General features: G+C 48.1%; 26 non-coding genes across 26 annotated transcripts; all 26 read right to left on the bottom strand.

Annotated features, from left to right (window-relative positions):
- Positions 1 to 13,667: 13,667 nt before the first annotated feature.
- Positions 13,668 to 13,740, bottom strand: Trnaa-ugc (transfer RNA alanine (anticodon UGC)). Its single transcript has one exon. It is a non-coding gene; the product is annotated as a tRNA-Ala (tRNA).
- A 109-nt stretch (positions 13,741 to 13,849) lies between these two features.
- Positions 13,850 to 13,921, bottom strand: Trnaa-ugc (transfer RNA alanine (anticodon UGC)). Its single transcript has one exon. It is a non-coding gene; the product is annotated as a tRNA-Ala (tRNA).
- A 110-nt stretch (positions 13,922 to 14,031) lies between these two features.
- Positions 14,032 to 14,103, bottom strand: Trnaa-ugc (transfer RNA alanine (anticodon UGC)). The gene has a single exon. It is a non-coding gene; the product is annotated as a tRNA-Ala (tRNA).
- Positions 14,104 to 14,212: 109 nt separating this feature from the next.
- Trnaa-ugc (transfer RNA alanine (anticodon UGC)) lies at positions 14,213 to 14,284 on the bottom strand. The gene has a single exon. It is a non-coding gene; the product is annotated as a tRNA-Ala (tRNA).
- Positions 14,285 to 14,394: 110 nt separating this feature from the next.
- Positions 14,395 to 14,466, bottom strand: Trnaa-ugc (transfer RNA alanine (anticodon UGC)). The gene has a single exon. It is a non-coding gene; the product is annotated as a tRNA-Ala (tRNA).
- A 109-nt stretch (positions 14,467 to 14,575) lies between these two features.
- On the bottom strand, positions 14,576 to 14,647 carry Trnaa-ugc (transfer RNA alanine (anticodon UGC)). Its single transcript has one exon. It is a non-coding gene; the product is annotated as a tRNA-Ala (tRNA).
- A 111-nt stretch (positions 14,648 to 14,758) lies between these two features.
- Positions 14,759 to 14,830, bottom strand: Trnaa-ugc (transfer RNA alanine (anticodon UGC)). Its single transcript has one exon. It is a non-coding gene; the product is annotated as a tRNA-Ala (tRNA).
- Positions 14,831 to 14,939: 109 nt separating this feature from the next.
- Positions 14,940 to 15,011, bottom strand: Trnaa-ugc (transfer RNA alanine (anticodon UGC)). The gene has a single exon. It is a non-coding gene; the product is annotated as a tRNA-Ala (tRNA).
- Positions 15,012 to 15,120: 109 nt separating this feature from the next.
- On the bottom strand, positions 15,121 to 15,192 carry Trnaa-ugc (transfer RNA alanine (anticodon UGC)). The gene has a single exon. It is a non-coding gene; the product is annotated as a tRNA-Ala (tRNA).
- Positions 15,193 to 15,301: 109 nt separating this feature from the next.
- Trnaa-ugc (transfer RNA alanine (anticodon UGC)) lies at positions 15,302 to 15,373 on the bottom strand. Its single transcript has one exon. It is a non-coding gene; the product is annotated as a tRNA-Ala (tRNA).
- Positions 15,374 to 15,484: 111 nt separating this feature from the next.
- Positions 15,485 to 15,556, bottom strand: Trnaa-ugc (transfer RNA alanine (anticodon UGC)). Its single transcript has one exon. It is a non-coding gene; the product is annotated as a tRNA-Ala (tRNA).
- A 108-nt stretch (positions 15,557 to 15,664) lies between these two features.
- On the bottom strand, positions 15,665 to 15,736 carry Trnaa-ugc (transfer RNA alanine (anticodon UGC)). Its single transcript has one exon. It is a non-coding gene; the product is annotated as a tRNA-Ala (tRNA).
- A 1,834-nt stretch (positions 15,737 to 17,570) lies between these two features.
- On the bottom strand, positions 17,571 to 17,642 carry Trnat-ugu (transfer RNA threonine (anticodon UGU)). The gene has a single exon. It is a non-coding gene; the product is annotated as a tRNA-Thr (tRNA).
- Positions 17,643 to 17,751: 109 nt separating this feature from the next.
- On the bottom strand, positions 17,752 to 17,823 carry Trnaa-ugc (transfer RNA alanine (anticodon UGC)). Its single transcript has one exon. It is a non-coding gene; the product is annotated as a tRNA-Ala (tRNA).
- Positions 17,824 to 21,511: 3,688 nt separating this feature from the next.
- Positions 21,512 to 21,583, bottom strand: Trnaa-ugc (transfer RNA alanine (anticodon UGC)). Its single transcript has one exon. It is a non-coding gene; the product is annotated as a tRNA-Ala (tRNA).
- A 110-nt stretch (positions 21,584 to 21,693) lies between these two features.
- Trnaa-ugc (transfer RNA alanine (anticodon UGC)) lies at positions 21,694 to 21,765 on the bottom strand. The gene has a single exon. It is a non-coding gene; the product is annotated as a tRNA-Ala (tRNA).
- A 110-nt stretch (positions 21,766 to 21,875) lies between these two features.
- Positions 21,876 to 21,947, bottom strand: Trnaa-ugc (transfer RNA alanine (anticodon UGC)). Its single transcript has one exon. It is a non-coding gene; the product is annotated as a tRNA-Ala (tRNA).
- Positions 21,948 to 22,057: 110 nt separating this feature from the next.
- Positions 22,058 to 22,129, bottom strand: Trnaa-ugc (transfer RNA alanine (anticodon UGC)). Its single transcript has one exon. It is a non-coding gene; the product is annotated as a tRNA-Ala (tRNA).
- Positions 22,130 to 22,239: 110 nt separating this feature from the next.
- Positions 22,240 to 22,311, bottom strand: Trnaa-ugc (transfer RNA alanine (anticodon UGC)). Its single transcript has one exon. It is a non-coding gene; the product is annotated as a tRNA-Ala (tRNA).
- Positions 22,312 to 22,421: 110 nt separating this feature from the next.
- On the bottom strand, positions 22,422 to 22,493 carry Trnaa-ugc (transfer RNA alanine (anticodon UGC)). Its single transcript has one exon. It is a non-coding gene; the product is annotated as a tRNA-Ala (tRNA).
- Positions 22,494 to 22,604: 111 nt separating this feature from the next.
- Trnaa-ugc (transfer RNA alanine (anticodon UGC)) lies at positions 22,605 to 22,676 on the bottom strand. The gene has a single exon. It is a non-coding gene; the product is annotated as a tRNA-Ala (tRNA).
- A 110-nt stretch (positions 22,677 to 22,786) lies between these two features.
- Trnaa-ugc (transfer RNA alanine (anticodon UGC)) lies at positions 22,787 to 22,858 on the bottom strand. The gene has a single exon. It is a non-coding gene; the product is annotated as a tRNA-Ala (tRNA).
- A 110-nt stretch (positions 22,859 to 22,968) lies between these two features.
- On the bottom strand, positions 22,969 to 23,040 carry Trnaa-ugc (transfer RNA alanine (anticodon UGC)). The gene has a single exon. It is a non-coding gene; the product is annotated as a tRNA-Ala (tRNA).
- A 110-nt stretch (positions 23,041 to 23,150) lies between these two features.
- Trnaa-ugc (transfer RNA alanine (anticodon UGC)) lies at positions 23,151 to 23,222 on the bottom strand. The gene has a single exon. It is a non-coding gene; the product is annotated as a tRNA-Ala (tRNA).
- Positions 23,223 to 23,332: 110 nt separating this feature from the next.
- Trnaa-ugc (transfer RNA alanine (anticodon UGC)) lies at positions 23,333 to 23,404 on the bottom strand. Its single transcript has one exon. It is a non-coding gene; the product is annotated as a tRNA-Ala (tRNA).
- Positions 23,405 to 23,515: 111 nt separating this feature from the next.
- Trnaa-ugc (transfer RNA alanine (anticodon UGC)) lies at positions 23,516 to 23,587 on the bottom strand. The gene has a single exon. It is a non-coding gene; the product is annotated as a tRNA-Ala (tRNA).
- Positions 23,588 to 24,625: the final 1,038 nt, after the last annotated feature.

The raw sequence follows: 24,625 nt of genomic DNA, 5'->3' as shown, positions 1-24,625 counted from the left end.
ATAGAGGGAGAGTATTTTCGCACATCAGGCTTCGATAGTACCTTATTCCCCATACTTTGTTTTAGAGTTACTCCATGTGTGGTTATAAAGATACGCGATGTCAAACGCCCGCGTGGCAATTTCAAAAAATGCGTCGAATGAGGTAGGCTGGACGTTCGAAACCGTCTGTTCATGCATTCAAAAATATTTTGTGCGGACGAAAGAGCTTTATTTTACGTGAGGATTACACAGCAGTTTCACTCGATCTTTAGGGGACAGCCATCCGGTTCGTACATGATACGACAGCATTCAGTCCAGAGGTAAACTAAGACGTGCAGCAGATGAAGAGCTTGAAGAATATCTATGCCCGCGATGTCTCTGTAGCCGTATCTCTTTAGGACTTCGCCGAGATCGCGTGATATCATGAATAGGTTCGCATCTCCTTTTTCTAGCTCAATTTCGTGGTATACTCGTAGGATCTCGTCCACAGCATCGTCTACCCTATCGATGGTGGTGAATCGATTCCCCATGAAAGCTTCATAGAGACCCCGCGGTACTGCATCTTCTGGAATCCGACCGAAAAACGCCGTCAAAACATCGAGGACCGTTCGCCCCGCTGAAAATAGTGCTTTTGATTAGACAGCGAGGATAAAATCGCAATACCTTTTCTAATTCGGCTGTCGATTTCCATAGTGTGTGCCCTTGAATCTCTTCAGTGTTTCTTACAAATCTGCACCATCATACGACCACAAAAGCCAGAACTTGTTTGAGCACGCTAAAACAAGTTATGATATGGTACGCGCGTGGGAGCGGGGCTTGTTTGATCGCGCAGAACAGTTTACGTTGTCGCCTGATGCGCTGGAAACACCATGCAGAACCCGCCCGGGAACCCAAAACTACTTCTTTTACTAATAGCCAGAACTTGTTTGAGCACGCTGAAACGCGCACGCACCGTGATGCGTGAAACGGTTTTCTTCTTCCGTTTGATCGCGCAGAACGTTTGGGATATGATATAAAATGGCTTTAAAATAGCGTGGCGCTCTCCACAAACTATACTCGTTTAGTCGATGAGTACGTGCTATATAATCCTTCTCCTTATCACCTATCTATATAGCTTCTCCATCACACAACACAGAATTTTCCCCTCTAAAAACAGGAAATACTGCCGAATGAACTGAAAATGAGAACTTTCCTCATCTTCCTCGTTGTGCGCTTAACCCAGAGTCGACCGATGGACGGAACTCAAATGCGCCCTTGGAGGGTGGTGCGATTTTGTTTACACAATCACGCAGGAACGGCCCGTGATGCGCGCCCGTTAGCTGCGAAGGACATTTGGAACTTCTTGGAAACTGCATAAGCGAACCCTTTGTTCTTGGTTAGAGAAAGCTTGTTTCGGCAATGAGCAGGTGGGCTCATAGGGATATTTTTTTTTCCTTCGCATTGCGTGGTGTGATCACTGGTTTTAAAACGTGCGGCCTCGGAAAACATGATTTACGAGGTGACCCAGTTTCTCGGAGAAGGCCTATTTACATCACCTTGACGCAACATTTTTTTCCGCTAGGGTCCGCCGCAGAGTTTGGCCATGAAGTGCGTTTTTGATATAAAACAGATGACTCCAACACATCTTCAGGGTGACCCAATTTCTCGGGCTTGCAACCTTGCGGAAACGAGCGAGCACTGATATAAAAGAGATGGTCCCAACCGGAGGGGTGTGTTACGCGCCTGTGTTTCGGCTATCAAGTTTTCCGTGCGGCTGGCACGGTAAGTGGTCGACATGTTGGGTGTGTCGGCGCATGTTGTGAGGTGTGCGCGGGCAGGCTGAAATCGTGTGAGCTGTCCACGCGGCCGTGTTTCCCTACCCTGCTGTACCGCGCCATGCGACAAGAGTCTACGTGCGTAATACCGGTGTGATGAGGTAAGCCCTTTCTTTTTTTATGAGATGAACTTGTTCATAGTACGACGATCTTAATATTGCTGCTTCCAGTATAGAGAAGGAACGCGGAGGTGCACGGGATGTTCTGGGAGAGAGCAATCTGAAATTGTGTTTCTTCATACTCAGTTTTGGGTTGAGTGTCCGTTTTTAACATTGAGTACGTGCGAAGCTTCACTGCATAGCATTGTTTAATAAGCGTCAGTCACGACATAGCATCACTGTGCTTTGTGCTTGATTTAGTTAATTTCTTATCTTGAAGTCTAAAACTGCATGGGCTGGCTAAAGTCGCGTGAGCTGTCCACGCGCCGCATGTTTCAGATATTGCAGCATGGTGCTCGTGACCCGTCTGCTAAGGTGAGCGCGCATTTTTTCCGAGGTGAACTCGTTCATAGTGCGACGTTGTGCCTTTTCCATTTCCAAGTGTGGCTATGTGAATAGCGGGAGGCGGCGGCATGTAAGCTGTTCAGAACGCTGGCTCTCTAGAACTATGAGCCAGTTGGATAGAAATGAGTCACCAATGCAATGGCAGCTGTCCATCTTTGCATAGAGGTGTGCGCCGCCGCGCCGAAGCGCCGCCGCCGGAGGTCGGGGCCTCGCCGTCGCCGCCGTACCAAAACTGTCGGCGCGCCGCCGCCGCCGCCGCCGATGTTGAAAAATCGGCGCGGCTGTGTAATGTGCCCATGTTGATCCACTTTCTATAAACGAATATCTCCCATACCTAATGTTTGTTTTTCTTTTATCTTAGGTTCCAGGCTTCATTCGTGGTGTTTTTAGCAGTAACAATTTCATCTCCTGATATGCTGTTTATGCTTTAGAGTTTTGTTTCATAGCCGACCCTGGAGGCACAACTCCAGGAAAACTTGTCATTTGATTCTTTCAGGTTGTTTGCCGGTCATCCACCAACACCATAGCACTGGTCATTATCCATATACAGGGTGTTTTGTTTTTTATTCGTCACAGAATTTTTGTTTAAAAAATAGCGGAACGAAATAGATGCCGCTTTTGAGTTGGTCAGGCGAATATTATCTCGAAGAAAGTATGTAACTATAAGATCATTAATTACCTCAAATACATTAATTCTTTAATTAAGGGATTTCGCGTAAAAACGGGATAGCAGAACGGAAGATATTCATCGTTGAAAGCCATTCCATGTTTAAGAAATGCTTCACGTGTGTTGAAATATCCGACGCTGAATGTCGCTACGCAAATGAGCCGAAACAAGAAGTACGCCATTTCCGAGCGCAGAAATGACGCGAGCTTCGCCTTATCTGGATTGGAAAGCGATCTATCTGGCCAACAGATTAGCGCCTACACCAATCAGCTCGATCGCTCCAAAGCACTTGGTCTTCTCACGTGGATTGCCCGTCGCTCTTTCTGCGCTCGAAAAGTGCGTAGCAAATAGTGCATTTTGTGTGCGCCAGCGAAAAGCACCCAGTCAGAGAGGGTGTTTTCAATCGCGGAATTGCGGGGCTTATATATAATGCGCGCGAAGCATGGCAGACTCAACCCACTCGTTCTGGACAAGTTTATACTGTAAAAGCCTTTAATTTCGCGAGACCTTAATTTTCGCGAATTTTGCGAATCGAGAAAATTCGAGGAACTCGAGGAGCGGGCGAAATTTAGTTGTTGCGAATATATCCCTACTCGATTCGCGAAAATTTAGGACTGCGAAATTAATTGATTTTACAGTATTTATTCATGATAACTACAGCCTCTGCAAAAATACTGTTCAATGACGTGGTGGGTGTCATACCGTTTGCTAACGTTCGCATATTTATGTGGTTTCCCAAAAAGAGCCACTGGATCAGTGGACAGAGCTTTCACGCGTCGCCGCCCTTTGAACGTTCGGCACTTGCTATAACTGTTATATGTAGTTGCCATTAAAGGGATGGCTCGTCGTTGTGATTATCTAGTTATGTTGTTCTCTCCAGCGCTTAACGCGCACTTAACGCGCCCTGTCGAAGTTCTTGGGCGACGACCTTCTTGAAGTGCTTTACTTCTCCTAATGTTCCTTGGTGTGTTCGGTTTTCTTTCATAATACTATCCAGTGCTGACGCACTTGTTTGGTGCAAGGTACAGTAAATACTGCCACCGTCGCGGTGTCTATGACGGAGAAAATACCCCCGCTCTGAGGTGTTCGTGCGTCCACGTTGGAGAAGAGAACATATTGACAGCCCACGGGGCGCACGCCGATATAACTGCATCGGCGTGACGCCGCTGACGCCGCCGCCGCCGGGCCTTCAACCTGCTCTACGCCGCCGCCGAAAAAAATGCCCACGGCGCACACCTCTGCAAAGACAAGCGGCGCCATCTCTTGTCTGTGTAGGGCAGAGCATGTGAAAAAGTTCCATTGTGAACCAGTGAGCAGCCGCGGATGGAGGCATGGGCTGATAGCAGTTGGAGCCTGTTAGGGAGCCCTAGACATAAGTGACCAATGAGAGGCTTGTAGTCAGATGGGCCAATGAGCACTTGCAGTTAGATGAGCCACATTGTGTCTATCGAGGGAGCTGAGTGACCAATGAGCGCAAGAGATGACCGGGATCTCTCTGATGCAGCTGAACCTACCCACAGGCTGTTGTACCAAATAAAGGTTGAAATCAACCATTGTCGTGGGTCTTGTCTGAAGCTGCTGCATTGTGGTTTAGGAGCGACAGGCTAGCCAATCACTGTTCAGTAGGCTTAACGTGGACCAATCAGGGGCCAGACACCGGTAGGCTTTGGTGTGAAGGGATAATCAGTAGGCTTAGCGTGGTTCGGCTTAGAAGTCAGTAGGCTTAGAATGGACCAATCAGCATGAAGTAGGCAGAGCTGGTGAAGAGTTGCGCCATCTGGTGTCAGTGGACTTAGAACGAGGGCCAATTGGCAATCAGAGCGCTAGTAGAGTGATCAGTAGGCTTAGCGTGGACTGGCTTAGAAGTCAGTAGGCTTAAAATGGACCAATCAATGCGAAGTGGGTGGAGCCATTAAAGAGTTGCGCCACGAAGTAAGTAGCATCACGGCCAGCCACAGCTGTGCCCTATGACGCAGCTGGACCAATAGCATAATTTCTATTAAATGTGTAGGGAACCTTCTTCGGCGCCGTCAGAGCATGCGCGTTGTGAACCAATGGGTGGAGGCATGCGGTTAGCGCGGGCCAATAGCCGTTGGAGCCTACCAGCCCCCGCAAAAGTTATCTTATGGTAAAAGTTCCACAGTTAAATTTATCTCGTCTAGAGATGAGTGTGAGCGACCAATGAGTGGCTTGCGGTTCAGTGGATCAATAGCAGTGACCACTTGCTGTTAGATGGACCAATCAGAGTTGGAGCCTATGAGGGAGGCGGTGACCGACTAGAACCAATAAGGAGCTGGGTGAGCGGCCACGTGCAGTCAGATGAACCAATAACAGTTGGAATCTACCGAGGGAGCTGAGTTAGCGTGAGAGATGTCCACATGGAATTATGGACCAATGATCTCTCTGATGCAGCTGAACCTACCCACAGCTGGACCAGGAGGCTGTTGTACTAAATAAAGGTTGAAATCAACAATTGTCGTGTGTCTTGTCTGAAGCTGCTTAGGAGCGACAGGTAAGCCAATCACCGTTCAGTAGGCTTAGCGTGGACCAATCAGGGCCAGCCATCGGTAGGCTTAGAATGGGCCAATCAGCGTGAAGTGGGCGGAGCCAGTAAAGGGTTGCACCATCCGGTGCCAGTGGGCTTAGAACGGGCCAATCGGCAGGCTTACATTGGAAGGGTGATCAGTAGGCTTAGACGTCTGAATCAGACCAATCAGCATGAAGTGGGCGGAAAGTTGCACACCACAAGGTAAGTTTGAACATCTGAGATAAAGCCGCAGTGGAGTCGCCTCCATCTGGCGGGCGCCGGTGAAGCCTATGTTCAGTAGGCCACCCGCTAGCCCGGGGCATGGGTAAGTTTGAACATCTGAGATAAAGCCGCAGCGGGGCCGCTGCCGTCTGGCGGGCGCTACTGAAGGCTATGTTCAGCGGGCCAATCGGTGGGCTTAGAACGGGCCAATCGGTGGCGGCGGCGGCGGCCAATCAGAGGGCTTAGAAAGCGTGGGAGAGTGATCAGTAGGCCTACAATGGACCAATCAGTGGGCATTGCAGCTCCGTTATGTGGGTTACGCTAAACCATTTTCTGCTCTTCACACAGTTCGTTCCTTTGTGGACGCCTGATGTCTCCGACAAGCTACACCTTTGGAACACATCGACGACTGGAACGCCAACCCATCCAACGCCGTCGTATGCGCCGCTGAGCATCCCATTTGGTGGAACCACGTCGCCGACTCAGGCAACAATGGATTTGTTTACCCTCCGCCTTCCTCTTAAAAGCGCGGGAGTGTCTGAAGACGGCAGTGGGCATTGCAGCTCCGTTATGTGGGTTACGCTAAACCATTTTCTGCTCTTCACACAGTTCGTTCCTTTGTGGACGCCTGATGTCTCCGACAAGCTACACCTTTGGAACACATCGACGACTGGAACGCCAACCCATCCAACGCCGTCGTATGCGCCGCTGAGCATCCCATTTGGTGGAACCACGTCGCCGACTCAGGCAACAATGGATTTGTTTACCCTCCGCCTTCCTCTTAAAAGCGCGGGAGTGTCTGAAGACGGCAGTGGGCATTGCAGCTCCGTTATGTGGGTTACGCTAAACCATTTTCTGCTCTTCACACAGTTCGTTCCTTTGTGGACGCCTGATGTCTCCGACAAGCTACACCTTTGGAACACATCGACGACTGGAACGCCAACCCATCCAACGCCGTCGTATGCGCCGCTGAGCATCCCATTTGGTGGAACCACGTCGCCGACTCAGGCAACAATGGATTTGTTTACCCTCCGCCTTCCTCTTAAAAGCGCGGGAGTGTCTGAAGACGGCAGTGGGCATTGCAGCTCCATTATGTGGGTTACGCTAAACCATTTTCTGCTCTTCACACAGTTCGTTCCTTTGTGGACGCCTGATGTCTCCGACAAGCTACACCTTTGGAACACATCGACGACTGGAACGCCAACCCATCCAACGCCGTCGTATGCGCCGCTGAGCATCCCATTTGGTGGAACCACGTCGCCGACTCAGGCAACAATGGATTTGTTTACCCTCCGCCTTCCTCTTAAAAGCGCGGGAGTGTCTGAAGACGGCAGTGGGCATTGCAGCTCCGTTATGTGGGTTACGCTAAACCATTTTCTGCTCTTCACACAGGTGAGAACCGTGTACCCATTCCTTGCTAAAAAAACCAGCAACAGATTACTTTTGGAGCTGCCTTGCCCACATGCTCTGTATCGTACGCTCAACGAGTGCCTCAGTGTTATTTACCAGCTACTCGTATGCCTGATTGCCCTTGTCTATGATTGTGTGCCACGTCTCCTTATATTGCCCGGCAATGTTGAACTTAACCCAGGTCCAAATACTAGGCAAGACCAGACAAAGCAAATTGACACGATTTTGGAGTTAGTACAAAACCTTAGCACACGATCTGGTTCGTTGGAATCCGGTCAGGCCCAGCTTCTAGCAACGGTACAGTCAGTACAAAAAACACAGACTGATGTGCTGGAGGCTGTTGCTTCAGTACAGAAAACGCAGGTCGATATCTCGTCTCAAATTTCAGAATTGAGTTCAAGGCTAACTGCTGTCGAGAACACGGCATCCTCTATACATACTATCCAAGACAAACTCTGTACACTACAGAAACAAAACATTCGCTTGTGGTCCCGGCTTGACGACCTTGAAGATCGCTCCAGGCGTGATAATCTGATCTTCCACGGGATTCCTGATAGCTCGTTGGAAACATGGATACAATCAGAAGAGAAGGTGCTTGCAGTGCTATCTGAAAAGCTCGGCCTTGCCGTCACAATTGACGCCTTTCAACGAGTGCATAGAATCGGTGCGTTCAAATCAGTTAAATCACGTCCCATCATAGCAAAGTTCTCTTCTTACAAGACACGCGAGTTGGTTCTGCAGGCTAAGGCTAAGCTGAAGTCGACCGACATTTCAATATCCGAAGACTTCTGTGCGGCCACAAGACTTGCACGGAAAAAGTTAATAGAATATGGCAAGTCAATGGGAACACCTTTTAAGCTTAGGTATAATACATTGTTCGTGAACAATCATTCTTATCGTTATGATAGTCATAACAATTGTATCCAGGAGCTTCACGCTTTTACAACCACTTCGGGTCAGCCTGTTTCCAATACTCATAATCCTCCCCCAGTTGAAGGTAATCGTGTAGGCCAGTGCCCGTTGCTGCCTGACGGCGTTAACTCTAAGCAAAGCACTGCATAGCATTCCTCTCATGCCAATATCTCTGTTGTTTACACTAATACTAGATCGTTGTTGAAGCATCGCGATGAACTTTCTTCTTTGATTGATTCATGTGATGCTGATTTCGTGTTTTTAACTGAAACATGGCTGTCAGCCAAAGTGTCTAGTCATGAATTGTTTCTGTGTCACAAACGTTACAATGTATATCGTGCAGACAGAGGTCTTAGGCCAGGTGGGGGCGTACTTATAGCTGTTGCTGAAGGGATTGTATCCTCGATAATTAGCTTCCCCACAGACCTTGAAATGATATGGGTTTCTGTAACCCATAATTTCAAACGTATCTTACTTGGAGTGTGTTATCGTCCTCCATCTTCGGCCTCAACCTTTGTCAATGAGTTGCACGATGCGTTAAATGTCCTCGTGAATAGATTTCCCGGATGTCCTATGCTCTTAGTGGGTGACTTTAATTACCCGAATATTAACTGGCTTGATGTCGTGCCCCAGGCAGCTCAGTCGCCTGTGCAATTGAATGCATTTGTAAACATGTGTCACGATTTCAATCTTTATCAGCTTGTACACTGCCCGACAAGAATAACATCCACAAGTGCAAATATCATTGACCTTGTTCTGACATCTGCACCTGAACTTGTCACTAATTTATCTTGCATAGATGGGATTAGTGATCACTCCGTTATTCACTTCTTTATTAACATTCCAATACAAAAGCGCGTGTCAAGGATGAAGCCCATCAGGAATTACAACAGAGCTAACTTCACAGATATTAACAATGAGCTCTGTGTTTTCCTGGATACATTTATCACGGATTTCACTTCTCGCTCTGTTGAGCATAACTGGTCACTATTCAAAGCCAAAGCTTTAGAACTCATCAACAAACACATTCCTCTCGTATACATACATTCCAACTCAAAGCTTCCGTGGTACACCAGACATATTAATCGACTCTGTAATAGGAAGAAGCGACTTTTCAAAGCGGCCAAAGCGTCCCAATGCGCCACCAAATGGAGTAGATATCATGAGACCGCTTCTCAGTACAAAAACGCCATTAAGGAAGCTAAGGCACACTTTTTTTCCGTCTCATTGCCAGACATGCTTAAAAATAACTTGAAACAGTTCTGGAATACAGTTAATAACCATCAGCAGCGCAACTCCTGCATAACCTTAATCGACTCATCCGACGAGCCAATCCATCCCCTTGAGTGTGCAGATGTGTTTAATACTGTTTTTTGTGGTGTGTTTTCTCACACTGCAATAACCGTCCTACCTCACATTCCTACTTCGAATCACGTTGTCATGGAACCCATTGCCATTGATCCCTACGGGATTAAAACGGTCATCGAGTCGTTAAGGCTGTCATCAAGTTCCGGTGCAGATGGTATCAATTCAAAGTTCCTAAAAAATACTTCTTGTTATTCTTCATTAATGTTATCTATGATTTACAAGCAGTCATTAGAAGATGGTTGTCTTCCGAGCGACTGGAAAACTGGAAAGGTAGTTCCCCTTCACAAATCCGGTGACAAACACTCCCCAGCCAATTATCGTCCAATATCTCTTACCAGCATCTCATGCAAAGTTCTTGAGCATGTCATATATTCCCACTTGGTACAGTTCCTCGAATCCAACTCTTTCTTTCATCATAGTCAACATGGATTTCGGAAATCATTTTCCTGCGAAACTCAACTGGTGTCATTCGTGCACGACTTAAGCTTTGTTCTTGACCAAGGGTCCCAGACCGACTGCATATTCCTTGACTTCTCGAAGGCATTTGATAAAGTATCGCACCGTCTCCTACTTCATAAACTCGGTGCACTCAACATTGATACTAACGTACTGTCCTGGCTGCATTGCTTCCTTTCTGATAGGAGCCAATACGTAACCATTAACGACGCTGATTCTTGTCTAGCTCCCGTACTATCTGGTGTGCCCCAGGGTTCCGTGCTTGGTCCTCTCCTTTTCCTAATCTACATTAACGACCTGCCGCAGTGTATTTCGTCATCGTCTATTTGTCTATTCGCCGATGATTGTGTTCTATACAAAGAAATTTTACAGGAGTCTGATGCCCTGCTTCTTCAGTCTGATCTTAATAACATATTAACATGGTGCCACACTTGGAGCATGGAACTCAATATTAACAAATGTAAACACATGAGAATAACACGAGTCCGTGGACACTGCCAGTCGTACACTCTTGATAACTTTACATTAGATTTGGTTCTTTCCTACAAATACCTGGGCGTCTTCATCTCATCTGATTTGTCTTGGAAAGCACATGTCGAGTATGTTGTAAGCAACGCTAACCGTACTTTGGGTTATCTTAGGCGCACCTTTCATCAGGCACCTCAGCATCTGAAGTTATCCTTGTACACATCCATTGTCCGTCCGAAGCTTGAATATGCTGTTTCGGTCTGGGATCCAGGTTCATCAGTCCTTGTTCAGGCCATTGAAACCATTCAGAACAGGGCTGCCCGCTTCATATTTGGCAACTACCAACGCACAGCCAGCGTAACCTCCATGAAACGTAACCTGCAGCTTACTAACCTAGCTTCCAGACGAAAAATTTCCCGTCTGTGCCTGTTCCATAAAATTTACTACCATAACGATAGCTTGCGATCTCGCTTTATTTTTCCGCCCGCGTACATATCAAACCGCACTGACCATCGTCAAAAGGTCCACATTCCATCTTGTTCAACCAAGACTCACGCTGACTCATTTTTCTACCGTACTGCCGTCGACTGGAACAACCTCCCCGGTTCACTAACGTCAATCTCGCCCATTGCTCAGTTCAAAAGTGTCATTAGTGATTTTATTGCATTGTAATCATCTTCGTTGTTTTGACATCATTGTTATATTTTGTACTCAGTTTTGTTTGTTCGATTGTTTTTGCTTCTGTAACCCATTTATTCTAACTACCACTCCCCTCTGTAACGCGCAAGCCCTGAGGGTATTTAAATAAATAAATAAATAAATCAGCGGAGCCGGTTAATTAGCATAACGGGGCCGTGCTCAGCGATACGCATGCACCAATCAGCGTGAAGAGCCGAGTAATTAGCATAAAGGGGCGGAGCTACAGTCAACCAATCAATGATCAGTAGGCTTAGCACGGGCCATTCAGCGTGTGAAGTGGGCGAAGCCAACTAATTAGCATGAAGGAGCTACGGTCAGCCAATCAAAGACCAGTAGGCTTAGCATGGGCCAATCAACATGTGAAGTGGGCGGAGCTAATGGGGGCCAATCAGATGGCTTTGGATTTGGCTTGTGTTGGCTTAGAACTGGATTGTGTTGGCTTAGAATCGGCCATCTGGGATTAGAAAAAGGATGTCGTTGTAGCGCTCGGTTCTTATGCCGCTCCAATATTATGCAGTCTATCTCTATACTACTAACTTTCACCATGGTCTCGTCTCTCTCAATGGCTTCTACCCTGCTGCGCACTTGTGTGCCACGGTACCTCTCTCGCATATTTTCCAGTATCTTCTTCTTTATTCCTTTTATGTCTTGTGTGGAACACCCGGGCGTTTTCTCTTCTGCCATAATTATGGCACTGAAGCTTCCCATTAGCACCTTCATCTCTTTCTTTTTTTCCGCTGCCATTTTCAGCAAGTACTCGATTGCACTGGCTCGTACTTCCTCTTTGAAACGTTCCCACGCTGGGGCGTCTATTCCTTCCTTATTAAGCTCCGCAAGCATCTTTTTTATCGGTGATACGAAGGCTTCGTCGTTCAAAAAGCTCTCGTTCATCTTCCATGGGACCACCCCTCTTTGCTTCTGTGGCACCTTCGACGCCTTAAACTGCGCAATGACAAGTGCGTGATCAGTGAAAGCCACAGGCTTAACTTCGTATTCTGCTTTGCTAGGGCTCGACTCCCCCGAAACGTACATCCGATCTAATCTGGCATGTGACGTGCCCTGCCAGTGCGTAAATGTGACCGGCAAATCGTCGTTGCCTGTTGAAACATCTTCTAAGTCATTTCCCACCAGTATATGTTTTAGTGCTGTTACACTGCTGTCTTTGCTTTGCTTCTTATATGTGCAATCACGTTGGTGTTCCACACAGTTAAAATCGCCGGCCACTATCACCTTGCTATCTGTACTCACGAAGTGCGCTAAGCTGCTTTCAAAAAACAATTTACGTTCTGAAGACTCGTTCAGTGCGTACACGTTTATCACCCTCACGATTTCGCCTTGCCATATCATATCAACACTGGCAATGCGGCCGTTTTGTTCCAAATCACAGTCAATAACTTTCATGTTGCTGCTCTTTCTTATGATGACGGCAGTTCCTGCGCTTCTGTTCACACCGGATGCGTGATACACCAAAAACCATATGCTGTAAGCATTAACCAGTTCAATTTCATCTTCAACAGATGAAATCTTCGTTTCCTGTATGCAGATTACGTCAATGTGTTCATCAAGAAGTATAGACAGGAGCCAATCTTTCCTTTCTTGTTGAAGTAAACTGTTTGCGTTCAATGTAGCGACTTTTAAGAGGATTCTTCTCATTGTGATGTATCAGTACAGCACTTACGATTTGTGATCTTCCTTGAGGCGCCGTCTTCGTTCTTCAGGTGTTATCAAAGGCGCTGGGGTATAACGGGACCTTTTGTGACCTGAGCCAACTTCTTTCCATTTGCCTCCGTCAGAAATGTTTCCAATTCCATCGATGGCAGCAGTAGGTGGCATCCCCAGTATATCTTCGGTGGTGCTCATCCTGGTTTTGTCGTTGTCTTCGTGTTCAACGTTCATTTCAGAAGCGCGGCTGGTGGTCGCCGTGGCTGGATCCACAGTATAGGCAACTTCTGAAACGGAGTGGTGGTGCCCTTCTGCCTGTAGGTCCGTCGCTTCGTTGGCTTGAGGTTGTTTGGCCTGAGCTTCGTTGCTCCCTCCGGACCTCTCCTCCGCAGTCGCTCATTGTTTCAATGCTTCCCCCTCAGCACCAGAGCTTTGCAGGGCCGGGGCTGTATCTACGCTTCCAGGCACTTCGCTCATCGCCTTTGACATCTGGGCCGCGTCCATGAGTTCGTCAACCACCGTTTGTTCCATTCTGGCTTTGGTCCTAGACGCGTATGTGCTGATGCCATCTTCGGTTTCATGACCGAAGCTTCTGCACGATCGGCACCATGGGGACCTGCACTGTTTCCTGATGTGCCCCACTTTTTTACATCGCAGGCACAATGGTGGCCTTCCGGGTATGTCAACGAGCACTTGCCCGCTCAGGACGTTTATGATGTGCGGAATGCCATCCACCGTTACTCCCCCATGGAGTTCTATGGTTACTTTCCGAGTCGTCGTCTCAACGCCTGCGAAAGCCGTTGCCTTCCACTTCTCTCTTGGGAAGTCTTTGACCTATCCGAACGTACTCAGCACGTTTATCAGGGCAAGGTGCAGGGCAACATGCATCGGCAACCAGTGCACCGATAATTTTACCTCCTTCTTATGGGGATCCAAAATGACCATACGCATTTTTTCACGCAACGCAAAAAAACATGCAATGGAGGTGCCGGGGATTGAACCCGGGGGCCTTTCATATGCAAAGCGAACGCTCTACCACTGAGCTACACCCCCGACGACTACTACGCCAAGGTGAAATCATCCTTAGGGAATTGGAACGTGTTCGAGCCTCTATCCGCCAACTTGCATAAGAATGTCCAGGATAAGAAAAAAAAACATGCAATGGAGGTGCCGGGGATTGAACCCGGGGCCTTTCACATGCAAAGCGAGCGCTCTACCACTGAGCTACACCCCCGACGACTACTACGCCAAGGTGAAATCATCCTTAGGGAATTGGAACGTGTTCGAGCCTCTATCCGCCAACTTGCATAAGAATGTCCAGGATAAGAAAAAAAAAACATGCAATGGAGGTGCCGGGGATTGAACCCGGGGCCTTTCACATGCAAAGCGAACGCTCTACCACCGAGCTACACCCCCGACGACTACTACGCCAAGGTGAAATCATCCTTAGGGAATTGGAACGTGTTCGAGCCTCTATCCGCCAACTTGCATAAGAATGTCCAGGATAAGAAAAAAAAACATGCAATGGAGGTGCCGGGGATTGAACCCGGGGCCTTTCACATGCAAAGCGAACGCTCTACCACTGAGCTACACCCCCAACGACTACTACGCCAAGGTGAAATCATCCTTAGGGAATTGGAACGTGTTCGAGCCTCTATCCGCCAACTTGCATAAGAATGTCAAGGATAAGAAAAAAAAAACATGCAACGGAGGTGCCGGGGATTTAACCAGGGGCCTTTCACATGCAAAGCGAACGCTCTACCACTGAGCTACACCCCCGACGACTACTACGCCAAGGTGAAATCATCCTTAGGGAATTGGAACGTGTTCGAGCCTCTATCCGCCAACTTGCATAAGAATGTCCAGGATAAGAAAAAACAACATGCAATGGAGGTGCCGGGGATTGAACCCGGGGCCTTTCACATGCAAAGCGAACGCTCTACCACTGAGCTACACCCCCGACGACTGCTACGCCAAGGTGAAATCATCCTTAGGGAATTGGAACGTGTTCGAGCCTCTATCCGCCAACTTGCATAAGAATGTCCAGGATAAGAAAAAAACAAACATGCAATGGAGGTGCCGGGGATTGAACCCGGGGCCTTTCACATGCAAAGCGAACGCTCTACCACTGAGCTACACCCCCGACAACTACAACGCCAAGGTGAAATCATCCTTTGGGAATTGCAACGTGTTCGAGCCTCTATCCGCCAACTTGCATAAGAATGTCCAGGATAAGAAAAAAAAACATGCAATGGAGGTGCCGGGGATTGAACCCGGGGCCTTTCACATGCAAAGCGAACGCTCTACCACTGAGCTACACCCCCGACAACTACAACGCCAAGGTGAAATCATCCTTAGGGAATTGCAACGTGTTCGAGCCTCTATCCGCCAACTTGCATAAGAATGTCCAGGATGAGAAAAAAAAACATGCAATGGAGGTGCCGGGGATTGAACCCGGGGCCTTTCACATGCAAAGCGGACGCTCTACCACTGAGCTACACCCCCGACAACTACAACGCCAAGGTGAAATCATCCTTAGGGAATTGCAACGTGTTCGAGCCTCTATCCGCCAACTTGCATAAGAATGTCCAGGATAAGAAAAAAAAACATGCAATGGAGGTGCCGGGGATTGAACCCGGGGCCTTTCACATGCAAAGCGAACGCTCTACCACTGAGCTACACCCCCGACAACTACAACGCCAAGGTGAAATCATCCTTAGGGAATTGCAACGTGTTCGAGCCTCTATCCGCCAACTTGCATAAGAATGTCCAGGATAAGAAAAAAAAAAACATGCAATGGAGGTGCCGGGGATTGAACCCGGGGCCTTTCACATGCAAAGCGAACGCTCTACCACTGAGCTACACCCCCGACAACTACAACGCCAAGGTGAAATCATCCTTAGGGAATTGCAACGTGTTCGAGCCTCTATCCGCCAACTTGCATAAGAATGTCCAGGATAAAAAAAAAAACATGCAATGGAGGTGCCGGGGATTGAACCCGGGGCCTTTCACATGCAAAGCGAACGCTCTACCACTGAGCTACACCCCCGACAACTACAACGCCAAGGTGAAATCATCCTTAGGGAATTGCAACGTGTTCGAGCCTCTATCCGCCAACTTGCATAAGAATGTCCAGGATAAGAAAAAAAAACATGCAATGGAGGTGCCGGGGATTGAACCCGGGGCCTTTCACATGCAAAGCGAACGCTCTACCACTGAGCTACACCCTTTTTTTTTTATTTGTCTAAAACCACATTGATCACATCACACACCACTTGTGTATAATCGTATAAAATGCCCGGTTTTCCTTTCTTGGATGCAGCGTCCTTTCAAGATGCGTATGCAGTTTGATGTCGTCCTTCCTGTATATTACACCTTTTTTTTCTCCTTGAGCAGTCTTTGTCTCCTCTCTTCTGGAGTTATAAGCGGCGCCGGTGAGTATCTGGTTTTCTTGAAGTTTGTGCCGGTGTCCTTCCACTTGAATTCTTTTCCTCCAGCGTCTGAGGCTCTTATGCTTACTTTGCTGTTCGTTGATAGCACCGATTCCGTCACACCCCCCATATCATGTCCTTTATCGATTTCTAAAACGTTGCCACTGTTTGGACTTGCGTCATGCTGCTCGGTGCTTGCACTTAATTCTGTGCTGGGCGCCACGAAGTCTGTTTCGGAGCTCCTTGCTTCGGGAAGACTGTTTTCATGTTGCACAACCTTCGTGTCTTCTAGAGGATGACCTGCTGCTTCGAGAGTCGTTGCCTTCTGCCGAAGAAGCTTCTCATCTGTACCGGCGCCGCTCGTTGTGTCCTCATTGATCCTTCTTTACGACAGCATAGCTGTTTCGACATCGACTTCTTGTGCTCGCGTCTGCTGCTCTGGCTCAGACTGGTGCTCTCTTTTCTCTTGCGACGTTGCCCCCGCTTGCGCATTTTCGTCCACGTCCATTAGTTCTGCTGCCTTCATATTTTTGGCAGGTGCCCTCGTCTTGGCAGCGTAGGTACTAATACAGTCATCTTCAACATGGCCGAAATTTCTGCATGTTTTGCACCAGGAGGCTTTACATATCTTCCTTAGGTGCCCCACCTTCTTGCACCTGAGACACAGCGGCGGTCTTCCCGGTATATCTATCAAGACCTGACCTCCCATTAACTTCATAACATGAGGAATGTCCTCCACGGACACCCCGTCACGCAGAATTATCCCAACTTTGCGCGTCGTCGTCTCAGCACCTGCGAAAGCTGTTGATCTCCATCGTTCTCGTTCTATTTTTTTCCACCTTCCCGTATGCAGTAAGAGCATTGCTCACAGCGTTATCAGACACGTGCATAGGTAGCCAATGCACCGACATGTAGATTTCTTTTGATTGGGATCCAGGATGATACAATTTTTATTCTTCACACTGATCTCTTTCTTCGCTACTAGTTTTTCTTTCGACAGCCTTGAATGCAGTGTCAACGCCCACACGTGGTTATACAGATACGCCCCAAACTGGGCTACGTCTTCTTTCAAGATCACAGAAAAGACACCTTCGGCAAAGTCGTCCGCCTGGTATGGTCTCGCGGAAGGGTCCGCATGCAGAAATAAAGTATTCAACGACACATTACCTGTAGGCAGAGTCGGTAACACTAGTCTGTAATTGTCAGAGGATGCACTGTCTGGAACGTTGCTGACGGTGTCCCGGCTAGGGTTAGCCGTGTTGAACGCAGCTCCAACGGAGCCCATTTCCCTACATCCGACCGCAACCGCTGCCGGAAGTAGAATTGACTGAGCTACACCCACGACGACAACTACGCCAAGGTGAAATCATCCTTAGGGAATTGGAACGTGTTCGAGCCTCTATCCGCCAACTTGCATAAGAATGTCCAGGATAAGAAAAAAAAAACATGCAATAGAGGTGCCGGGGATTGAACTCGGTGCCTTTCACATACAAAGCGAACGCTCTACCACTGAGCTACACCCCCGACAACTACCACGCCAAGGTGAAATCATCCTTAGGGAATTGGAACGTGTTCGAGCCTCTATCCGCCAACTTGCATAAGAATGTCCAGGATAAGAAACAAAAACATGCAATGGAGGTGCCGGGGATTGAACCCGGGGCCTTTCACATGCAAAGCGAACGCTCTACCACTGAGGTACACCCCCGACAACTACAACGCCAAGGTGAAATCATCCTTAGGGAATTGGAACGTGTTCGCCCCTGTCCTCATTGAAGTGGATTCCCAAATACTTTCCCACCGTTGTCGTCCACGTTATTTGCATAAACTTCTCCGGTAAATGTCTCCAGCTTCCTACCCAGGCTCCTGATGATTTCTTCAAGTTGAGTGCTGCACCCGATACTCTCGTGAAGTCCTTGATGATGGCGATGGCTTCACAGACTTGGAGCTTGGAAGAACAGATGATGGCTACGTCATCCGCATATGCCAGGAGATTGACGTGTTCCGTGCCTAACTGGAGGCCTCTGATGTTACGGTTTTCCACCAACTTCTTACACATCGGTTCCAGATACAGAGCAAAAAGTATCGGGGACATGGGGCAGCCTTGTCTAACGGATGAGTGTATTGGAATACTTTTGCCGATCTGACCGTTCACCAGAAGCCTTGCAGTAACTTGGTTATAGCAGATTTTAATCCACTTGATGAGGAGGTCCCCTGCTTTACATTTGTCCAATACAGCGAACAGGAAACTGTGGCACACTCTGTCAAATGCCTGGGAAAGATCTGTCTGCAGCACAGCAAAGGCTTGAGAAGAGACCTCAGCAAGTTCACACACAGTTCTCATAACATGTAGATTCCTTGAAATCGACCTGCCGTGTATACCGTATGGTTGGTGAATGCCAATTACCATCTGCAGTCCAGTTTCCAACCTCGTGGCTAGGATCTTCGCAAGGATTTTATAATCTGTGCACATTAGGCTGATGGGCCTGTAGTCCGTAACACAAGGATGTTCGTTGGTTCTCTTCTTTTTCGGTATGAGGACGGTGAGTGCCTGTCTCATGCTGGGTGGCAACAATCCCCTTCTTGCAATATCTTCGAAAACCAGTTTCAGAATACTGCTTAGCTCCTCGCTAAATGTTTTGTAAAATCCGGCTCCAATCCCATCTATACCTGGTGACTTGTTTCCTCCTAAACTGTTAATCGCTCGCCTTATCTCATCATCTTGTAGGCCTCCGTTGATTCTCTCCTGGCACTGTTGATCAGTGACGGGGAAATCGTTTAGCCAGGTTTCATATTCTGTCTTGTTGGTTTCCTTCTCTTTGAATAATTCAACATAATGCCGGTGGAAAGCCTCCTCGATCTCCCCTTGCTTTGTGATTTGCATGCCACGCACGTAGATTTCTTTGATATTGTTCTCTTGAGTTCTTTCTCTCTCTTTCAATTGAAAAACTTTGTAGGGCGTTTCTTCTCTTCCTACTGCCTGTACCCTGCTTCTTATCATTGCGCCGTGGTGTTTTTCTTCGTACAACTTGTGAAGTTCTTCCTTTACTTTCTTTATGTCTTCCTTAAACTCGCCTGGTTTCATGCATTCGGCTTCAGCCAGCACCTCTAGGATGCTTGTCAGGTGATTCATCTCTTTCTTTTTTTCAAAAACTTTTGCTTGCGAGAATTCTATTGACGCTCTTTTAATCTCATGCTTGAACTCTTCCCAGGTTACGGCAGTGATGTCACCCTTTCTGCTATAACCTTCTATCATTGCCATGATTTTGTCTTTGAAAGCATCGTCGTCCAATATACTTTCGTTCATTTTCCAGATACTCTTCTTACCTTTCCGCCTTGATGCATTGTTCTTCATTCCAATGGTTATGCTCACGAGAGCGTGATCAGAGAAAAATTGAGGTTTCACCTGATAGCCTCCTAGAAATGGCAGTAATGATCCTGAAGCATATATCCTATCGAGCCTTGCGTGCGACCTTCCTTGAAAGTGTGTGTACGATATGTTTCCCTTCGGGCTTGCATCCCAGACGTCCACTAGGTCCGCTTTCCTCGTAAGAATTTCCAATTCCTTTCTGCTTGGGTCACTTTCCATTCGCTTGTTGCTGCGATCCTCTTTCCTTAACACACAATTAAAGTCTCCGCAAACAATAACAGGCCACGCCACATTTATGAACTGTTCCAGCGATTGAAAGAAAATTTTCCGTTCTCCTGAATCAATCGGTGCGTACACACATATTACTCGGGTCATATAGCGTCCGTGTAGGAGGTCGACAACACACAACCGGCCGCTTTGGTCCAAAACATAGTCCACTACTACAAGCCCCGCCTTCTTCCTGACGAGAATCAAGCTTCCGGCGCACTTTCCTGTTGCTGAAGAATGATAGCAGAAAAAATCAGTTTTGAAGAAATTGACGAGTTCCTTTTCGTCTTCGAGCGTTGAGATCTTGGTTTCTTGTAGGCAAGCAACATCGATCTTTTCCGAAGATAACAAGTTGGCTATCAAACACTTTCTTCTGTACGACCGAAGACTTACAAGATTTAGCGTTGCCAATTTTATCTTGTTATCACGTCCCATCTTGCTTTATGATAGATGCTGCTCTTATCTTCTTTCACTTAGTAGAAACCAGGTTCATCTAGCTGAGACGATCCAAATTCTTCTAAAGGAATTTCCGTTGTGAGGCCTTGTTCATGACATACTTTCTTCTTTGGGCCTAAATCTTGTTTTTCTTGTCGGCCGTCCACAGTTCCGTGATTCTTATCGTCTATTTCTTCACCCTTCCGTTTCCCTGCTGAGTCGTCGACATGCCCGCACTTTGTTGGTTCCTGATGTTTTTCCTGTTTCTGTTCGCATTTATCCAGAGATATCTTTGTTTTCGGCCGTTCGATGTTGGCGCTCAAGCCTGCGTCATTTGAGCGCGCTAGTTCATTTTGCATTGCGGCTTCCGTGTCTTGAACATCCATGGCCAAGTTCTCGTCGCTGGTTCTTGGCGCACCCCTTGTCATAGCTGCGTACGAACGCACACAGTCCTCTGGAACGTGCCCAAAACCCTTGCAAGTCTTACAATATTCGGTCTGACATTGGCTACGTATATGCCCAACTTGCTTACAGCGGAGACATTGAGGGGGTTTCCCAGGCACAGCCACGAGCACCGTCCCGCCCATTATTTTAAGCTGGTACGGGATACTTTCCATTGTAATTCCCTCCTTGAGTTGTAAGCCTAGTGAACGAGTCGTAGTCTCCACTCCCTCGAGGCCCTCCATTCGCCATTTCTCTCTCACGATACTTGTCACCGTCCCATAGAGTGACATTGTTCGCCGCACAGCTTCCTCGGGGACGTTCGTGGGCAACCAGTGCAGTTTAAGTGATATTTCAGTAGAATTCGGGTCAACGACCATACATTTCCTGCCTTTCACCGTCAGCTCACCTGCTCTCCGTAGTTTTTCTTTTCCAGCGTCAGAATTCAAGGTGACGATCCAAACGTGATTAAACAGATAGGACCCGAAACCAGCCATCTCCTTCTTGTTGACGACCGCTCCAAGTGGCTGCACGAAATCCTGCACTTTGTACGACCTAGCAGATGGGTCCGCGTGCAGGAAAACGCTGTTCTTTGATATTTCCCCTTTTGGTAACGTAGGTAGGATGATCTTGTAGGGTTCCTGAGCCATGCTATCCTGAGACGACACTGTATTATCCCGGCTAGGCTTAGCCGTAATGGCTGCTCCGTCGGAGCTCATACTCCCACCACCGCACTCAAAGCAAGCCGGAAATGGAATGCTGAGCTACACTCCCGACGACTACTACGCCAAGGTGAAATCATCCTTAGGGAATTGGAACGTGTTCGAGCCTCTATCCGCCAACTTGCATAAGAATGTCCAGGATAAGAAAAAAAAACATGCAATGGAGGTGCCGGGGATTGAACCCGGGGCCTTTCACATGCAAAGCGAACGCTCTACCACTGAGCTACACCCCCGACGACTACTACGCCAAGGTGAAATCATCCTTAGGGAATTGGAACGTGTTCGAGCCTCTATCCGCCAACTTGCATAAGAATGTCCAGGATAAGAAAAAAAAAACATGCAATGGAGGTGTCGGGGATTGAACCCGGGGCCTTTCACATGCAAAGCGAACGCTCTACCACTGAGCTACACCCCCGAGGACTACTACGCCAAGGTGAAATCATCCTTAGGGAATTGGAACGTGTTCGAGCCTCTATCCGCCAACTTGCATAAGAATGTCCAGGATAAGAAAAAAAAAACATGCAATGGAGGTGCCGGGGATTGAACCCGGGGCCTTTCACATGCAAAGCGAACGCTCTACCACTGAGCTACACCCCCGACGACTACTACGCCAAGGTGAAATCATCCTTAGGGAATTGGAACGTGTTCGAGCCTCTATCCGCCAACTTGCATTAGAATGTCCAGGATAAGAAAAAAAATACATGCAATGGAGGTGCCGGGGATTGAACCCGGGGCCTTTCACATGCAAAGCGAACGCTCTACCACTGAGCTACACCCCCGACGACTAGTACGCCAAGGTGAAATCATCCTTAGGGAATTGGAACGTGTTCGAGCCTCTATCCGCCAACTTGCATTAGAATGTCCAGGATAAGAAAAAAAAAACATGCAATGGAGGTGCCGGGGATTGAACCCGGGGCCTTTCACATGCAAAGCGAACGCTCTACCACTGAGCTACACCCCCGACGACTACTACGCCAAGGTGAAATCATCCTTAGGGAATTGGAACGTGTTCGAGCCTCTATCCGCCAACTTGCATAAGAATGTCCAGGATAAGAAAAAAAAAACATGCAATGGAGGTGCCGGGGATTGAACCCGGGGCCTTTCACATGCAAAGCGAACGCTCTACCACTGAGCTACACCCCCGACGACTACTACGCCAAGGTGAAATCATCCTTAGGGAATTGGAACGTGTTCGAGCCTCTATCCGCCAACTTGCATAAGAATGTCCAGGATAAGAAAAAAAAAAACATGCAATGGAGGTGCCGGGGATTGAACCCGGGGCCTTTCACATGCAAAGCGAACGCTCTACCACTGAGCTACACCCCCGACGACTACTACGCCAAGGTGAAATCATCCTTAGGGAATTGGAACGTGTTCGAGCCTCTATCCGCCAACTTGCATAAGAATGTCCAGGATAAGAAAAAAAAAACATGCAATGGAGGTGCCGGGGATTGAACCCGGGGCCTTTCACATGCAAAGCGAACGCTCTACCACTGAGCTACACCCCCGACGACAACTACGCCAAGGTGAAATCATCCTTAGGGAATTGGAACGTGTTCGAGCCTCTATCCGCCAACTTGCATTAGAATGTCCAGGATAAGAAAAAAAAAACATGCAATGGAGGTGCCGGGGATTGAACCCGGGGCCTTTCACATGCAAAGCGAACGCTCTACCACTGAGCTACACCCCCGACGACTACTACGCCAAGGTGAAATCATCCTTAGGGAATTGGAACGTGTTCGAGCCTCTATCCGCCAACTTGCATTAGAATGTCCAGGATAAGAAAAAAAAAACATGCAATGGAGGTGCCGGGGATTGAACCCGGGGCCTTTCACATGCAAAGCGAACGCTCTACCACTGAGCTACACCCCCGACGACAACTACGCCAAGGTGAAATCATCCTTAGGGAATTGGAACGTGTTCGAGCCTCTATCCGCCAACTTGCATTAGAATGTCCAGGATAAGAAAAAAAAAACATGCAATGGAGGTGCCGGGGATTGAACCCGGGGCCTTTCACATGCAAAGCGAACGCTCTACCACTGAGCTACACCCCCGACGACTACTACGCCAAGGTGAAATCATCCTTAGGGAATTGGAACGTGTTCGAGCCTCTATCCGCCAACTTGCATTAGAATGTCCAGGATAAGAAGAAAAAAAACATGCAATGGAGGTGCCGGGGATTGAACCCGGGGCCTTTCACATGCAAAGCGAACGCTCTACCACTGACCTACACCCCCGACCACGGTGGTAGATAGTAAGGTGATCTGACGCCGCGTCTCCTCCACGCCGTCGGGTGGTTCAAGGTCGGTCCGCGCTTCTCTTCCATGCCGACAGAGCGCGACACTCGTATTGGGGCCCTCTTATCATTGCTTCCGCGTTTACCGTGCATTGGCTCCAAATTGAAGAGCGCGCTATTTTGATTCTGAGTCTTGCCTCCGCTTACAAACTCATGTATTTGATGACAAAAAAAGCTCTGATGACAACGGATCCGACATGGGGAAGAAGTGCTTCGTGCCGCGATGTAACTCCGGGTATAAAACGTGTACAGAGAAGGTGTCCCTGTTTTCCGCTCCTGAAGAAGAGGACCGCCTGAAGGTTTGGAGACATGCTACTCCACGCAAAGATCGCCTTCTTCAGACTACAGACTACGTCTGCGAGAAACATTTCAAAGAAAGGTTCGTCTCGAAAACCTGGGACGCGCTTCACGATGGTCAGGTTGGTCGATGCGCTTCACGGTGGTCATGCGTGTGAGAAAGGAGTATATGACCAGACAATTGACTACATCCTAGACAATTACAATTTGTCATTCCCATGCAGTGACCATAAAGCTGATACATACCTGCCAACTTGGGAACATCCAAATTAGGGAGATTTCAAAAGCGCGGGGGGGGGGGGGGGTAAGAGAAAGCCGATGTTGGGTGGCTTTTATTTGCATTCGTAACACGAGCACACTTCACCCCAGTGCACTCGGGCACAAGTTTTGCAGCAACAGACTTTGCCCTCTCCAAGAAACTATCTGGGTGTCAAGCTGTGACAAGGCTATGACACTTTCTCGAAAGAACGTGAGGTCACAAAACTACGTCTCTGTTCTCTTTGCGAGGTACGCAAGGTCGAAACAGCTATAGTGCATAGGCACCTTTGTCGCCCGAAAACATGGAGGAAATGCACGGAAACTAGAAGTGCTAGAACTAGAACTATGACCAGAACACCTGAACTCCGTAACACAGAGGCTCTGGGAAGCGGCAGCGATTCCGACGGCAATTGGGCTGGATTTG

The sequence above is a fragment of the Ornithodoros turicata genome, chromosome 1 (assembly GCF_037126465.1).
Source record: "Ornithodoros turicata isolate Travis chromosome 1, ASM3712646v1, whole genome shotgun sequence".
NCBI lineage: Eukaryota > Metazoa > Arthropoda > Arachnida > Ixodida > Argasidae > Ornithodoros > Ornithodoros turicata.
Note: the sequence above shows the minus strand (reverse complement) of the source record. Positions and strands in the feature narration are given on the sequence as shown.